The sequence below is a fragment of the Athene noctua genome, chromosome 5, assembly GCF_965140245.1.
Source record: "Athene noctua chromosome 5, bAthNoc1.hap1.1, whole genome shotgun sequence".
Lineage (NCBI taxonomy): Eukaryota > Metazoa > Chordata > Aves > Strigiformes > Strigidae > Athene > Athene noctua.
The window spans coordinates 63,590,934-63,605,686 of NC_134041.1; the positions used below are offsets into that span (position 1 = coordinate 63,590,934).

A 14,753-nucleotide genomic window follows, 5' to 3' on the forward strand; every position below is an offset into this window, starting at 1 on the left:
CAATACTGACTTCAGCAGAAACTAGACTTTCACCTCATGCCATGTAATATTAATATTTCTGACAGGAATTGGAAAGGAAACAGGAAAATCAGTGCTGTGTAAGTGACTCAAGACTGGCGGAGCACTAAATACAGAGAACAACTTGACAATACAGAACAGAGAGAAGCAACCAGCACCGTTTTTAACTGAGATGTTAAGATAAAAAAATAAATTGTTTAAAAGACACTCGCCTCGAAGGCTCCTGCACCGCACAGGGTGTGTGGACTGGATAAACTGGGGGTCTCCAGGAGGAGAGACAGCATCGCCTCTGTGCTCTGCACTCCGCAACTACTACAGGCATCTGGAGCCTTCTGCCACCTCTGATTAAGGTCTGGAGCAGACCCCAGGAGTAACTGAGGGACTTGAAGACACGGGTACATCCAGCTCTGCGGGAAGGTGAAACCACGCAGATCCAGACTAAGGGCAAAGTGCAATTTTTTTCCTGAGCAGCACAAAAAGTTATCATTGCAATAAATTACCGGCATAATAAATGGCTGAGGAGGGTTCTCAATCCATGGTACGTTTTTATCTCTGCACTGGATGGCTCTTCTAAAAGACATGCTCCAGCAAAAATTCAGAAAATTAATTCGTAAATTACTAAAACTGGTGACACACAGAGGAGTCTCCAGGAGTATGGTCACTGGGTTGGCATGTGCAAGGACCAGGAGGGAGGGCTGACAAACTGGGCTCATGATTTCAGCTCTAGCACAGCCCCTTTTTAACCTGCCACCTGGATGGGTACACAAGAGACAGGCACAAGGAGGGCATCAACAGCGTGATCCATCACATCGAAGAGTTGGAATTTTTTTTTTTTTTAAAGTTAAGTTTAAAATACTTAACCTGAAACCTCCATGGGAAAAGTAATCTTCTCCTAACAACATAAACCACGAGCAACCAAAAATGTGGGTGATAGTTTCTAAATGAAGCTATTGGTAACTGTAACTCTTCATTAACCACAACACTTTTGCTTCGAGGAGTACTATCCATCGCACTGTATTTCAATTATAACACAACTGATAGTCCAATGCAGATAATCTTTTTCTGAATTAACAGAGAGACTACAAAATCAAATGTGGGTATTTTTATTGCTTTCTGTATCTTCGTAGTTATAACGGATCTTCCGCTTTGGCACACAATTTTAGCTTTTGGCATCTATTTAATAGCATTAAAACTTGTCCTTTCAAAAATAATTCTTCAATACTAATTTGTAATGGCTGGGACAAAAAAGTATGTGATAGTGAGGTTAATAATATATATACCTGAAGTAATTTCATATCATTGACAACTATTACCCGGGAGGCTATTTTCAGTAACGTTAAGGTAAGCACACACATAAAAAACTCACAGTTATTGTGACTTTCCCACGTCACTTGAAACAGGGAATTGCTATTGTCACCTGTGCTGCTAGGCTGTCCTATCCAGAGACAACACTAGTTGTCTTCATTAATGCCATTTTCCTTCCCTAACATCTCCCAGCAAAGCAGAATAGCGACGACGGTGGTTGTACAACTGGGGCAACTGAGGCAGAGGAGCACGAAGGCTTGTCTCGGGTCACTGTAAGCGTTGTCATGGGGAAAAGGGCAAAAATGAAATTTCTTAAAGGCAAGTTAAGTGCATAACGAGCTTTAACTCATTCCTAAGGATACCTTGGACTCAGGAGCAGGATGAGGGCTGCTTCTCTTAACCCCCCCAGTCCAGCCCAGCCGCTGAGACCCGAGCAATTTGTTGACGCACCTCGACAGCAGCATTGTTCTGCACCGCCACCCCCAAGCCCCGCTTCTCCTCTGCCATCGAAAAGATTTTCAGTCCTTCCTTTCGAGGGCTGGTTTGAGCAAAGAGAGGGAAAGAGCAGGTTTTCCAGCTGCCGGATCAAAGTTTGCCAGATTTCATTTTTTACAAACCCTAGGAGACGTAACGATATATAAGCACAAAATGGCCACAAAGTAAAACTCTCCTTTCACTACGGTCCCGTACCTACCGCACGGCGCAAGCCCTGAACTCTGGCTGCTGAAAGCAAAAGCTATGGCCAGGATCCACAAATACAGGAATGACAGAGCTCAAGGGATGCTTCAAATGGACTACAGAGGAGTGACACCAGTGATGCTGCTCTATTTAATCCTCTAAAAGCCAAAAACCATGACCAAGTCTTCCTTCGGCATATTTTTTAAGGGGGGGGGGTGTATAGAAACTCAATGCACCAGAAGGGATGTTTTGCACTCGCTCAAGCAGTCCTTAAAACTATTACTCAAATATAGTGATTACGGAGCCAAACTCACAGGGGTACCCCCCACCTGCCTGCATGGGGACCCACAGCCTGTGGTGCCAGGAGCAGCCGTGCTCCGTGCAGGCTCTGTGGCTCCTCCAGGTCAGCATAACACAGTTTCCTCCTTCAGTGCATTTCAACAAACCTTCAAATTTTCAATAAATCTGATTTATCTCCCATAGCATTGTGTTAAGATGCAGAAGATGCGTTATATTACATATCTAACATATCAAACGTCATAACCTTCAAAACTCACGGATCAACCAGCTGAAGTCAGGAGAAATTCTGGCTGTAAGTCGATTGTGTGATGACACTTTTTAATTTTCAATACCTACTTCACCTGTTCATGACTGAAGGCTCACGTGTCCACAGCCTGCACTATCCAAGCTCGCACCAGCTTGGTGGGGCTCCAGAAATAAGCTCTTGCCTGGGAATTTTTGCCTCTCTAAAGGCAACCAAATCGGAAAAGTTTGGAAAAACAAACAGCCCGAGGATCTGCTCTCCGGTTCAGTGTACCAGAGCCACGTTCTGCATTGCTGCTCTAAGCAAACAGCTGGGTCGCAGGCAGCTGGACGTGCAGTGTGACCTTGGAAAAGCCCTTTTTTATAATTATAACACAGCCACTGCTCATAGGGAGACTTGAGTGCAGAACCAGAGCTCAGGTCTGCCACTACCCTGACTGCTTTTCAGGAATTTATGGAAAGTCTCATCTCTAAAGAAAGCGGTGGCACTCGTGGGGTTGGCGGGGAGCGGGCTCAGCCGGGGGGGTTCCCCAGGGGGGAGCAGCTAGTCAGGCTTAATGACCCAGCAGGCTCGCAGGCACAGATGAGTAGCCCGGTGGAAAATTCCCTTCTCTTTGCCCAATTAGTTTATATTTAGCCCTCCAGGGAGCAGACGCGCTGGAGGAGCTGTTTTGGTGATATTTTTGCACGGCCCTGTGGGGACCCCTGCACCGCGGAGCGCGGCATGCCGGCGGAGCCTGCCAAGACAGAGGCCTCGCTCCACCACCACCTCGGACCAGGCACATGAGACCGCCGGGAGTCACAGCCCTCCGCCACCCGTCAGACCTCCCTTTTTTTTCTTGTTCTGTTTCCCCGAGTCAGCAGGCTTGCTTCCTCTTCCTCCTCCTCCCCATTTTGGGAGAGAAAAAAAAAAAAAAAAAAAGTCAGGCACAAAAACTTGCTTGAGGAGCTACAGAGGAACAACCTCCCCAGCTCCTCTGCTGGCCTGGTCCCCCACAGCTGCAGGAATAAAATGTAGGCTTGTCTTCCTGGAGGTATTTTCACTCTAGGAGAGAGTTTTGGTGATGCAAAGGCTCTGCTTCCCCTCTCCCCTGGGAAGAGGGAAGGAGACCCAACCCCTCCGGGCTGAGCTCTCCGAAGAGCTATGAGCATCTCTGGCACCTCACCCTGCCCCAGCCCGTTGGTCCAAAGTCTGCTCTGCCACAGATTAATGTTCATTAAAGCTATTTCCCAGCAAAATCATTCTACAAACCACGTGATATGGGAGGGGGAAGGGAACAAAATCTGCCCTTTCAACCTGGAGTGTCCTCTTTTCTACCTTGAGATTTTACAAGGGAAGCACAAACTACCTCCATCCCGATAAAGATTGAGAAACGAAACTCTACACACTACAAGAAAGAAAGCAAAAGGAAGAACAGCCTCAAACCACGCAGCTGTCATTCAAGAAATCAGGAGTCAACCAGTAATAATAAAATGGACAAATTGGATGAACCCCATTCCCCTCCATCCCCCTTCAGGACACGGTCCATCATGTCTGTTCTGTGCAGAAATACAGGTGTTTTGGCAAAAAGTTGTATGTCTTGCTCTACCTACACCTCTGCTGAAAGCGAAGTAAGCCTTTGATACCAAAAAAATTAATCACATATAATTAACTGAAACAGATTTGGGGATTTATAGTGGTATGTGTTTACCTATCTGCATATTTATGCACATGTATTTATTTATGCAGGTATCCATAACTGAAAATGAGCACACATTGGTGCTGGCTCTGTCCCACAGTCTGCTTGATCTTCACATATAAGAATCTGGATCTTACCCACAGAAATCAATTATCCACTGCATAGATTTGCCCTGATTTTACATGCAAAGTTTTGGATCTGACAGCCTGAGCTCTTACTGACCTTCCTCCCCAAGGCCATCTGCTTTCTATAACTGAAGTGGTTCTTGGAGACCTTGGCCCTGTGCAGAGCTACAAGTCGCAGAAGTTTCCCCTCCCTCCCTCCTCTGGGTTGAACCTGGAAGTGAGAAAGTCTGGATCCAGGGATTCAGCTGCAAAACCGCCGGCACGCGGGGCAGTGCTCCACGGGGCTGTGCTCGGCCAAGTGTCCTTCTCTCCTTTGAAGTGGAAAGAAGGAAACAATTCCACAGCAGGTTGTTTTGGTTGGGTTTTTCTGGTTGGGTTTTCCCCCCCACATTTTTGAAAGCGAAGAGGCTGCATCCTCCTCCCAGTGAAGTGCCTTCAGCATGGGGCCAACAGCCCTCATCCTGCAGCCCTGAGCCCAGCCACGCCAGAGCCAGGTCTAACACACCCACCACCACAAGCATCCGCAGGCTCTGGAGGACTTTTAAAAATGAAAAAATAAATCAGACGCTCTCTTCAAACCTACACTGAGCCACGACAGGTAAGGACAGAGCAAACCACTCTGAAATTCAGGTTTTTGACTATCACTCTAATTAATCTGTTTCATGACCCACCCCAAATATTTTCTCTACAAACATTATCTACATTGTTTGGGGGTTTCTTTATTTCTATTTCCAGCCCTCAGCCAAGCCCTGGTAAATATTTCTGCCCGCGTCAGAGGCGGGCCGAGGGAATCTGCGCTCTGGGATCGGAGGGGAGGCAGCGGCAGGCTCCCCTGCTCGGAGATGCCCGATATTGGTGAGAAGAGGGGAGAGATGCTCACAGCCCCTTCGTGTTTTTACAGTATCATCACAAGACGCTGCTACCTCTGCCACTTGCAAGGAGTTTTTAATCCGTCAAAATAGACTTTTATTATTGTTTGAGGATTCAAAAGGAAAATATGCACATCTGGTTTCAATCGCAAACTGAAGTTTGGTCTATCAGCCTATTTCATAACAAATTACGCTTACTTTTTTACTCCAGAGGATTTCCCAAGGAGGGGATGTGCTGCCAAGGTACACCAGCATCTGCAGAGACCGCACGGCACAGACAGCCGTGGGCACTACCCCGCGACAGGCACCGCGCTGTCGCAAACTTATCCTCTCCGTCAAGCGAATTAAAATTATTGAGGAGAAAACCCTCATTCACGAAATCTCCGCGGACAGCTATACGTGAAATCTTTCACGTGCCGGACGATCTGAATAAGCTGGTGTTGCTGCACGGAGAAACAAGACTTAAAGAGGCTTTCTAGGACAACTCGGCTGCCAAGGTGCTTTCCTCAGGAAGGAGGGATGGTCCTGGGGGGGCCCCAGGCCCGCACCCCTCCTTGGCTGTCGTGAGCTGCCTCACACACGCTTCGTCAGGCGGGAAAAGCGTGGCGGGACACGGCGGGAAACGCGTTCGACGGCCCCGGCTGGGATGGAGAGCATCTCCCCCGCGATGCTCCACCACCTCCACGGCTCCCCTGGGCTGCAGCCCCCCCACAGCCCCCCCAACAGTCCGGGGACTTTCACCCCGAGCTCGCCAACAATCCAAATTTCCGCGGTTAAACGCCGCTCTCGGCCCGGAGAAAGGCAAGCACGTGTTGATCCCCTGGATGAAGGAATGAGGCGAAGGCTGCGTAACCCGAGAGGGAGAGGAAGGGGAGAGGAAGGCTCGCGGAGCTTTGGGGAGGCCGCCCGCCCCCCCGGCCCCTCTCCTCGCAAAAAGGGGGTCCCCGGGGCGATTCTCGTCCCCCGTGGGCACCCCCCAGCCGGGGGCACATGCCGCCGGACACACACACCCCGCCACCCCTCGCTCCCTCGGGACGCTCCGGGCAGTTTTTCCGCGGCCCAACCGCGTAACACCGCGGTGCCCCGGCCACGACCTGCGCGTCCCCAGGGTTGGGGGGGGGGGGACACGGGGTGGGGAGCACGAACCCGACGAACCCGGCGGCATAAAGGCGAGCAGCCCCCCCCTCCCCCCCCCCGCCGCCCCTTCAGCCCACTCCGCCCGGGCGGAGCGAGGATGCGCTTAGGGCGGAGTGGGGGGACACACGGATGGAGGGCAGCGGTGTCCGTGTGTCCCCCCCCTCCATCCCGCCGCGCCCCAGGGCGCCCCTTTGTCCGTGCCGCACCCCCCCTCCCCGCAGTCCCACTCCGCGAGTGACAGCGCAGCGCGGCCCCGCTCCGCGCCCGCTCTCTTACCGCGGTGGCGGCGGCGCGGCCCGGCCGGGCCGGCTGTGGGGGCCGCTCCGAGCCGCGCTGCCGCTGCCGCCGCCGCCGCCACCGCCGTGCTGCGGGAGGGGCGGGCGGAGGGAGGGACGGAGGAGGGAGAGAGGGAGGGAGGGAGGGAGGGAGGGAGGGAGGGAAAAAGGAGGGAGGGAGGGAGGGAGGAGGAAACGCGCTTGTCACTTCCTGAGCGGGGCTGGCCGAGGCAGGGCCCGGCCCGCACCTGCGGAGCCCCGCGGAGCTCCCCCCCCAGTCCCCGGGGCGGGAGGTGCCGGGGGGGAGGTAAGGGGAGAGGGCAGAGCCCCCCCGGCCCCTGGACGGGGCCTCCCCGGGGTGAGACATCGCCCAGGAGGAGCGTGGGGTGGAGGGAGAAACCGCAAAATGGATTTAAAAAAAAAAAAAAAAAATCGAAGCAGCGCGCTCAGGTGCGGAGCGATGGGGAGCGCAAGGGTCGGCGGCTGGCGCTGCGCCTTCGCGGCCGCGGGTGGGCGCGGACCCGCGTGGGGCTCCGCGGCCGCGTTCAGAGGCTGAGAGTGACTCCTGGTGGCACGGCCTGGGGGCGAGGAGGAGGAGGAGGAGGAGAGCCGCACTCCATCAGAGTGCCGCGAGGGTCCCCCCGGTCAGTTTCAGTACATCACTGACAGACGCCACCCGCCACCGAACCCACCTGTGGGATTCGGGGAAAAAAATCCCTCTCTAATGTCCCTCCGTTTTTCCAGCATTTCTGCAGGGAGGAAGCATTTGCCAGAACGCCAGCTCGGCAAAACGCTGCCAGACTGAAGTGGCCAAGGGTCCAATGCAGCATCCAAACACTTGGCTTCAATTTGGAGGTGGCCTTGAGAAGAAATCCAGTATCTTCCACCCATCCAGGCCGCCCCGCACGCAGCACACAGGCTTCTTCCACGAGCGAGCATCATTAGTGAATGAGGAAACTACATGACAGCTAAAAGGAAGATTTAGAACCCGTCGCAAAACAGAGCCTGAATATTAATCTTGAACATACACAAGCAGATGACATGAGGTGTCATCAGGAGTGAATCCGGGTCTAAATTGCATCCACCCAGCTGGACGGCTGGGCACGCTGCTGGGGGTGGCAAAAGTGGGAACGAGTAAGGGCATGTGTGTGCCGAATGGCAAAGGGAGGTTTGGCTGCGTAAGCCAGCGGTGTGTCCTACCCCGCCTAGGGTACCGAAAAAATATTGAGGAAGACCATCAGTTAGAATTTAAGGTCATAAAGAAGAAAGGGGGTAAATAAGCAGATGTAGCGGGAGAAAATTTAACAAGGGAGCAGCTCCTGGCAATGCAGTGAGGACTGAGCTCAACAAAAGCGGCTCCGTACTCAGTATGTATAAAATCAGGCCGGAGCGGCCAGTATGAGTGGGCTACAAATGGGGAAAAGGGCTTGGTGATGTGAAGGGGTTTTTGCATCAAGGTCCTACATCCCACTAAGTATTTGCTTTTCTGATCGCATATTGAGGCTGGTAGCAATAAAACATTTGCAAACTCCTTTTCCAGAAGTTTAGGATCGTTTGACAATGTTTTCTTATGGTTTCCCAGCTGAATATTTCAGTAATAAAGCTTGCAGCGTAATTGAATCCATTCTCGTGGCAGCCTTGTGCAGCGCAGGCTTGGTCTCCAAGAACCAAGCGGAAGGTTGCTGTGTCTGCTGCTGCAGCTCAGTCCAAACCCAGCATTTTGTACCTCTCATCCTCTGTGCTTTCTGACAGATGAGCTGGCTGAGGAGCGTTACCAGCGTGCGTGAAAGCCTGCTTCCGGAGCACAAACCTGTTTTCTACAGATAGTATTTTCGGTAACGCTGTTGAAATGTAAAGGCTAGCCACAGGTCCTGGTGACCGTGCAGAAGATCGTTGTCAGAAGGAGAAAAGACGGAAATAATTTTCAAGCTTTAAAGAACTGGGCATGAGAGTTTAGTCATCGTGGACAGAAAATTCATTCAGTTACATTCTGAGCTGATTTAATTTGTGTTTTTGTCTTGGATGTCAGCGCCTTTGCTACCCACTGCCTTCCTTACAGAGATGGAAACTCTGTGGGTAGGAAAAACACTAATGATCCCCATGATCTTCTGAAATTATACTGGGGTCCAAGTCATTAAAACATTTAGATGTAAGTGCTGAGCCCTGGGGACAGACAGTTTCCTTCACTCCCAGTGCACAGGACTTGGCTGCAGCTGCAGCCTGCTTTCTGTGTAGCCTTTCTAACGCTTCACTGTCAGCTCCAGTTTGTTGTTAGTCAAGTCATATGCACCACAGTTGCTAATAATTTCAGAAGTGTCCTTTTCATGGTGACCTACAACTCTGCGCTGCTCTTCTGAGCACCTGAGCAATCCCAGTTATTTATGGTTTTATCCTTCTGCTCCTGCCAGGCGAGGAACACGGTGAGGGACTCGCCCAAGGCCAGGCAGAGAGTCAGTGTCCCAGTCGCAGGCTGATGTCCCAGCCACCCGCCTGTGCTGGGCACCGCGTACTCACGGGGACATCTTGGCTCCACCAAAGGTCTCCAACAGCACAAAATGGAGACCAGCTTCAGAAGACACACCAGTTTCAGGGGAAATCCTGAAATCCACAGAATCTAAGTGACAGCAAGCAGAAGTATTTTTAACAAATATTTCATACCCAGGGAACAAGCACATCTCTGTAATATGATCAACACGTTCTAGGTCAGAGAGTGTCTGAATCAAGGAGACCTGACACCCTAAACAAGTGAAGCGTTGCTGTGCAGAGAGGGTTGTAATGAGGGGTTGTACGACCTTTGGCATACGATGGGATCTGCACCAAACCCAAAGATCTTTTTATTTCACAGGTTATTTGCTGCACGTGTGCAACAGCTTTGTGTTTCAGCTCCCCGCTTCGCCTGCTGCCTCCCTCCCGGCCTTGGCAGAGGGCACGACTGCTGAGCTACGGGCTGCCCCTGACTACGTGCGATGGAAACAGTCGACGGATAAAATAAATAGATCATGAAACATGTACGCGCACCCTCCTCTCACCTGAATGCGCTAATCACTTTGTCAGCCATGTTTGCATCTGAATCGGCTTAAGATAAACCAAGAGTTTGCTCTCCATGATTCACAAAACTCAAGGCACCTGTGGACACACCCAAAAAGCAGCATGCGACCTTGGATAAGCAGAAATGCAGTTCCCGTGGAGTTCAGGTGTCCTGGGGTAGGGCAGCAGTCAGCGAGGCTAATTCCTACTGCAAATTGGGGTGAAAAGGCCTCGATCCTTCTGCTTGAAACACCAACTCATGTTTTAGGGGAAGCATAAGAGAAAATCTAACTGATGAACCTTTTCTTGGTTGGTGTTTCAGGCTGGATGCAGGCTTATCAGACCATGCGTGCACGCCTCTGTGCTGCTAATGAGAGGTTTCAGTTCACAACCCTATCAACATTTCAAATTACTCGATAAACACACATTCTTCCCACCCCTGCTCGACATGTGATGCTGTCCATGAATACTTACTTGGCCGCTGGAGTGACTGGGCTGAGGTTTATTTCTGTTCCCTCACTAGTGTTTATTAGCTCTGGCTCTCCAGCACAGGCTTATGCACTTGCGATTATCCAGAATTTATATGCTACCTTGCAGATACATCATTTGTTTGCCTGACAGCACTCGGTTTAATTTCCAGTAACCTAGAAATGGGCTCATTTCAAGCTCTACTGTTACCTAACAAATGGAAATTAAGTTGGCTTTTCCCTTATTTGTGTCAAATAAAACACTCCAGCGTTCCTCCTTTGTCTTGAGGCTGTAACACCTCATCCCCTTTCACTGAAAGCTCTAGGTATCTATTAATTGTTCCTCAATTTAGCTGCTACCCATAAGGGTTAGGTCATGCTCAGCGTACTTCCAGCCAAGCCATACGATAGAGCTGTCCCCATCACCCATCCAGCCAAGGGGTGGTAACGCTGCGCAGCGCAGCCTTCCTCTCCTCTCACCCCAGAAAAGGCAGCGAGCAATGGGAATGCAAAGGCAGATCTCCTTAGGGCGATGCAAAGCCAGAGCCTGGCCCGTTTATATTCTGTGTGCTCTCCACGTATTTTACAGGAGATGATTCGACACGTTAAAATGCTTAGAGGGCCTATAAAATAAAGCAGTTATTGTTGTATCAAGTCGTGTTCTTTACCTTTCGGCATGCCAAGATTAGGAAAGAAATCCGAGTGCCAAAACACTGAAAATTTTGCTGTATGTTGCTAAATACTATACTTAAAGATTTCGTCTAGTATGAAATAACATGAATTTTGGCAGTCTTTTACCAGGCACCCTGGAACACAGCAGAACGGACATAGCAGAGTATATATTTGCAGATTTTCCTTACAATGGCTGCAGTGCTGCCAGTGCATTCCTGGAACGTGAAAATACATGGAAGCCAGTGTCAGCGATGAAGAAAAGCTTGCTGTGCCTAATCTACCAGAAAAGCTATTCAAGAACTCATCCTCACATAAAAATAACTCCAAAGAAGCTGCCAAGATCAGCTTCACAGTTATCTATCTAGCTTGCACACGTGGCTTCACCTCGTACGCCCGACACCAAGCCCAGTTTTTCTGAGTGAGCGGTTTCAGTTCATCACCTTATCTGCCCATTCGGGCCTTTGACCCTTCAGCCTTACAGGTGTCACAGCCTGCACCAGAAACCTGTGCAGAACTGAAATAATGTGGATGCAAATCATATGAGAGAACATCTCCATTTCTAGCCACAGACACGTTCCCTCAGAGGAGAATCTTCTTCATTGCTTAAAGACAAGGATAATGCAAACCCTCTGGAGCTGTCAGCCCAGCCTCTGAGAGCACTCTGGTTCTGTACAGCTAATCCTGAACCACAGGCACAGCTTCTATACTGGTATCCTATAGTCAGTCTTTGAAACACCTTATTATTGCACTGAAGGTGTGGGGCAGTCTGCTCACAGCAGCGTTTATTAATTATTTTATTACTGAATACTCTCCTGAGACTCACACCTGAGACCTGCGTAGTGGGACATGCACTTCTTAACTCAGGTATAACCAGCTATCCTGCAGATAGCAATGGCACGATTAAAAACCTAAACCTCTGAAAGCTCCTTTTTAAAATGGTTTGGAAAAGTAAAAAAAGCCAAGAGTCTCCTTTCGGTGTGGGTGTCAAATACCCCAAACCCTGTGATATGATCAAGGCAGGTAGCCATTCTTGGGTTTCAGGAACAGTGCTGCAACACTGGATTTGAAATCGAGAGGGTGAGCCCATAATGCAAATAGTTATGTCAACCTGATGCTCTCAATGACAATATGAAGAAATATTCTCCTGATGGGACAGAAAGCCTGTAATTACATGCTTCATCATTGCTGGCCCTGTGTGGAAGAGCAGCTGCCATAATTCTGTTAGTGTTTCTGATGTAATCCAACAGCTCTTAAAAAAATATTGTAGCTTCCAGAAATACTTCATTTTATACCACAAAATTATACTGAAGTTCAGGAACAGAATATTAATTCCATATCTTCTAAGCCTTCCAAAAAAATTAACATTTAAAAACCAGCCTACAGACTGAACTGCAGTTGACTATTCCTGTTCCTTAAGGACTGTTGAATAAATAATAAATAACAAGTTGATCACCAAAAGGGAAGTCAAGGAGTAAGGGAACGCTATCCTTCCCTCTGAATCTTCTGTGTTCATACAGTTGTGTCATGATTTTCATGCCTGGTATTTCTCACATTTTAATTTATATAAACGTGATCATAGAAGTATTTACTTCAAGAAAGTGCTGTGATGCCAAAAGGGCAAAGGCTTTTTGTCTTGAGAACCTATTTATCCTACACTCTAGAAGAGTCCCATGTGTAGAAACTCCCCTCGATCTGACATCTCAAATCAATACTTATTTCATTAATTTCACTTGGTCTCCTCTTTCAGATATTTCATTCTGACAGTTCACTTCCCTGATACACCCCATAAAAATCCAGGGTAAAATGCTCCAAGCTCTGTCAGTAGTACAAGCCCCATAACAAATACAACAGCCTCTCCCAGTAAATGCCTCAAAAGAGTATCCCTAAATGCAGTCTGCCTGGCAATAGCAGGTACCAGGAGCCAGGTATCGGGTGTCTGAGCTGCACCAAACACAGGTGTTGGTGGAGGTGCTGCTTGTTAGGCCTTATGTACTAAAAGCCATCATCCTCTGTCCTCCTGGAAGAAAAGGTCAGTACAGAGAGAGAGGCTACCACGACCTGCACAACCCAGCTCACAGCTGCCAGTTCCGAGCAGTTCATGTATCCCTGGAGCTGCACACACTGCCACTGAAAACACCCCACTGAGAAGATGTCTAGTTTACATCCAATCTTGAGGTTTAACTGCTCAGGGAGAAAGGGAGCGGCTTCATTTCAAGGCTCTGGATCCCTCCGGAGGACACTAACACCTCCCTTCCCTTCCCAGTCTTCCCAGCATCCTGCTGAGTTTGGTGTCTGCCTGATGAAGCCAGCTGCAAAGCCCACTGGCACTAACAAAATTTCATCTTTTGGCATGTTGTCGATCAACAAGGGAACGTAAACCCTTTCTGTCCTGCCTACACTTTATGCGAAACCATACCCAGATCCCAAAAGGTTGGCCAGCTCTGCAGCCTCACCCACGCTAAACCGCAGGAAAAGTCTGGTGGGCTCAACTGCTGTTGAGATCCACGGAAGATGTTAAGTTTTACGACTCACAAACCTCATATTTCAGTGAATTACGCATAGAGACCTCGGACAGAAAAACAATAGGAGAAGAATGTATTTCATAATGCTGCATTTCTTCTCCTGTAGTCTGGCGTTGCTGCTGACACCCAGAGCCACACAGCTGTGTAGTCACACAGATGGCAGCCTTCATGAACTACCATGAAGCACTCCCCAAACTACAAGCAAAGCCTCACTCCTCCTCACTGCTTATTCCTCCGCCTCTATTTTTAAGAGGTTTTTCACTGAAAAGCATCACCATTTAGAGATCATATCTTCACGAAGAACCATCTAGCAAGATGAACCACCCCAAATCAAAACATTCTCTGACATGTCATTTCCAAATCCTACTAGTCAGTAAAAAGCCATTTCTTAAGTCAGCATCAGAATTGCTACCTAGACTCCATTATTCAAAAAATATCAGGTTTCCAAGAGTGGATTTTAAATAGTAAGCCTCTGTAACCATAAAATGTTTATTAAAATAATATTTTATTGCTATAAAATATATCTCCTAAAACATGTTTTACAAGCATTTTTCTACTCTCCAGTGATACTTGAAAGTGCTTGGGCCTGTCAAAGAATATGCAAGCTACAGACCAGATGCAGAAATTAGTTTCAAGCAACAGCTTGTGTGCTCATTTGAGACTAAAGAGGGGCCATGACAAATTTAGGAATCAAAACTTTTCCACTTGTGAGAGCCACTCCAGCATCCTTCCTCCCTGTAAAGGCATCTATCTGTGTTAGGTTAATGCTTGGACTAGATGATCTTCAAGGTCTTTTCTAACCGAGATGATTCTGTGATCTGTAGGCTCCTTCTTTTCAGCCTTCTTGAGTGGGTTACTAGAAAATTTTTATATAGAGCTGAGAAGCAGACAGACACATGAATTCTGCCCCTGAACAACATGGAGACATGAAGACAACTGCCTATGGACAAAGCCCAGACCCTTGTCCATGGGAAAAACACATTCCTGTCCCAAACTCCTCCAGACAACCAGGATTTAAAGCTCCTAACAATAGGCCCGTGACACCTTCAGGCAGCAGGATGACATTTTAGTGGTGACGTTATTTGGGTCTCCACCTTATGACTGGGTCCCATAATGCCCAAGGTAAAGCAGGGGAACCCACGCTCTCTCTGAAGGCTTGCTGCCCATGGTGCTATATATAGCCCAGAAGTGGCAAGGAAATGCTTGAAAGCCCTCAATAATCCATGACCTTGAGCAAATAATGAGGTAGGCTGGAAGAGGAGAAGGGTTCTCAGCCTTGCCCCACCACTAAGAAGCCTCCCCAGTACTAAATTTATTCATACGGGAAGAAATGATTACAAAAAGAAATAGAATAGTTGTCCAGAACATTTGAAAGACAGCGACATGGTAGCAAGAGAAAACAGCGAATTACTATCATTGCTTCCAAATGTCTTGCT

General features: G+C 48.8%; 1 protein-coding gene across 1 annotated transcript in view; it reads right to left on the reverse strand.

Annotated features, from left to right (window-relative positions):
• Positions 1 to 6,719, reverse strand: part of FAM53B (family with sequence similarity 53 member B) — a 55,306-nt gene extending 48,587 nt beyond the window's left edge. Inside the window, exon 1 of the mRNA XM_074907931.1 lies at positions 6,631 to 6,719. The gene's annotated coding sequence lies outside the window, so the exon portion shown is untranslated. The remainder of the gene's footprint in view (positions 1 to 6,630) is intronic.
• Positions 6,720 to 14,753: the final 8,034 nt, after the last annotated feature.